Source organism: Triticum dicoccoides, chromosome 6A, assembly GCF_002162155.2.
Source record: "Triticum dicoccoides isolate Atlit2015 ecotype Zavitan chromosome 6A, WEW_v2.0, whole genome shotgun sequence".
Taxonomy (NCBI): domain Eukaryota; kingdom Viridiplantae; phylum Streptophyta; class Magnoliopsida; order Poales; family Poaceae; genus Triticum; species Triticum dicoccoides.
In genome coordinates, this window is record NC_041390.1 from 319,516,107 (window position 1) to 319,518,975 (window position 2,869).

The 2,869-nt window shown below is 41.5% G+C and overlaps 1 long non-coding RNA gene across 1 annotated transcript; it reads right to left on the minus strand.

Annotated features, from left to right (window-relative positions):
- Window positions 1–1,423: 1,423 nt before the first annotated feature.
- On the minus strand, window positions 1,424–2,863 carry LOC119316848. Its single transcript, XR_005153356.1, has 3 exons — window positions 2,593–2,863; window positions 2,016–2,206; window positions 1,424–1,936 (listed from the first exon to the last, which is right to left on the minus strand). It is a non-coding gene; the product is annotated as an uncharacterized LOC119316848 (long non-coding RNA).
- Window positions 2,864–2,869: the final 6 nt, after the last annotated feature.

Sequence of the window (2,869 nt, forward strand, 5' to 3'; positions counted from 1 at the left end):
CGAGGGAGAGAGGACAGAGTGGTGGGGGTGCGGGCTGGGCCGGTTTGTTTTTCTGGTTCAGGAGCCACTGAGCAGGGTATACCTCACGATGGCTAGGGATGGGGCAACGGGTTTGGTGTGCATCTCCCTGTATCAGTTCACCGTCGCAGACAGGTCAAAAAAAAAAAAGTTCACCGTCGCAGCGCCCCATCCCCTTTTTTTTTCAAGGGAATTAGTTAGCATGCATTTCATCGACATGGGCGGCTTGCTGGATCGGTAGCTCTACATGAGCTCATGAATACGCCACGATTCCAGCAGCAAAGGCCCAGTGTAGTCCACCCTCTACATCTTCCCCTTCTACTTTTTTGAAACCAGAAAAATGAAACAACTTGTCGGTACATGAAGAATGAGAGAAAGGAAAGTCAAAAGAACTTAAGCATCCTACAACTACTTCTGCAATTTATCCTAATCCCTTTTGCTCAGTGTTTCAAATGTCCTACAATAATTAAAAAATAAAAAGAAAGTGGTGAGAGCTTTTGATTGAACTTTCAACGCTTTGTCTTTTGAACTTATATGAACTTATTAGTTCTTTGTTTTAAAAAAATGTAAATACAAAGTTACTAATCTGCAATAGAACATTTTTTTCTGGGAAAGTGAAAACAATGATACACCGAACCCTCTCCCTAATACACATAGAATTGATGGTACAATACATAGTGAGTTGCTAATAATGTTTTTGATTTTCCCCTTAGGAAACACGATCTTTTCTTCTTATGATATATAAAACAAAACTATCTTTCCAACACACATCGAACTACTCCCACATTTCTCTATGGACTGAGGAAAGAATACATAGTGAAATAACATTTACAAGTATCAGTTTTGAGAAAACAAGAGCTCAAATGCCAAGCAAGGAGTTTCTGTGTTAGGTTTGAGCTGATGGCCTACCTATAAGTAAACCAAGGATCTCATAATGCTTCCCTGGAAGATCAAAGCCAGTAAGTTACCAAGGATGAGGATTCGTTTTGGTGCTATTATGGTACTATTACGCAAACATTTCTTTATTTCAGAACTGGCAATAGAATTATGATTGTCTATTTGAGAATCGGATTCAAAACTGGCAATCTATATATCTGGAAAGAAAGGCAACACAGCAAGAATGCTTGATTATGTAAAAAAATGCAACGGAAGCTACTATTGGAACTCATGTACCCTGTACAAGTTCGCTTCTGAAAATAAAATTAACAGTACAAGAAATAAATAATGAGAGTGCAACTCTTTGAAAATGATGTGCTAATTCAATGCTAGGGTAGCAAAAAAATAAAACATTACACAGAATCGACGACTAATGGTAATACAAAATGGTTCCTTTTTGCACATTTTTTCTAGGTTAAGTTCCTATGGTCAGTAGCTATCAAGGATTCAAGTGAACTCTCAGTAGAAGTAATTTTTTACTCCTCATGTAGAAATACCTGGACTTACTGTCACATGTGTTATTTGTCATCCAGAACACAACAACGTTTCTCTAAGATACTGAATATCAATACAACATTTTGTTTTTTGAGTAACACATTCATCAAAATATTTACTACCTACTAGATGAGAGATGATATGAGAGAGCAATATTACTGCCTATAAGAGAGAGGTTCTTCCTTCTTCCCCCAGGTCTGAATCAAGAGCAGCCCTAGTTCAATTCAAAATAAAATGGCAGTTCGAACACGGGGCATGAAAATGTTCACCGTCGGGAGATGGAGAGGAAAGATTTCGAGCAGGGCGTCCCTCACGATTACTAGGAAGGAGGCGCTGGGACATTGAACGGCCTCCGATGACGGTGTTGGACCGCTGGATGCGGCCGTGTCGGACCACCCACTGGGACAATGCAGAAAGGTGGCGGGGAGCGTCGCTGAGGGTACCAGAAGGAGGCGGAGGGGCGACACCCGAACTAATACAGGAACATCTGAAAAGAATGAATTATTTTAGTCAACGCACACCAAAGAGAAATCCAAAAAAAGTTGAACCTTCCGAAGCATAACAACCTGCTGTGTGTTTGTCAAGAAAAAGTTGAACCTCCAGAAGCATAACTATGCTAGCTTATGCATCCCGAATTTTCAACGTGCAGCTTCGGTTATAGTAGAACCAATGTCAAGTAATAACCAAGGTAATTTCATCCCTTCAGATTCTTGGCATGTAATTCCCTATAGAATTGTCAGCTCCACAAACTTGCCTTCTACATATAAATCAACATCAATAGCTGAACTTCACAGGATGACATTTTTGAGCTTAGCCGGAGAATAATTTTCTAAAAAATCATGATTGAACTAAATAATTATCAGAGTCTGAACTGATGTAAAATCTTTCTTGCTGAACTGCTGCTGAAGCCCCTGCATATTGAATTACTATATAATATATAAACCTAATTGTTTTTTCTATAACACACATGAAACTGTATTTGTGTTTACTTTATGAACTGATGATAACTTACATCATGAACTCCTACAAATAGTTTTTTTTATACAAAGCATATGATTTGTGAGCTGCATAGGCAAGATAAATCATGCAAGGATATCGATTCTACACTTTCTGAACACTCAAGATAGCAATACACGAACTTACCGGGAGAGATCACACTGAATTGACGGGGGTTGGATCGCTTAAGGGGATCTTGGCAAGAGGTGGATGGAGGCTGGAGGAGGTGGTCGTCGCAGGTGCAGCTGGACCGAAGCCGACGCCGAGCTGAAGGGAGACTAGTGGTCGACACGGGGGGAGCGAGCCGGATGGCGGTGGGGAAAGGAGGCGGCCAACGCGTGGGAGGAGGTAGCAACGGCGCACTGGTGGGAGGGGGTCCGGGCGGCGGCAGTAGCGTGCTGGTGCGAGAGGGGTCGAGGCGGTG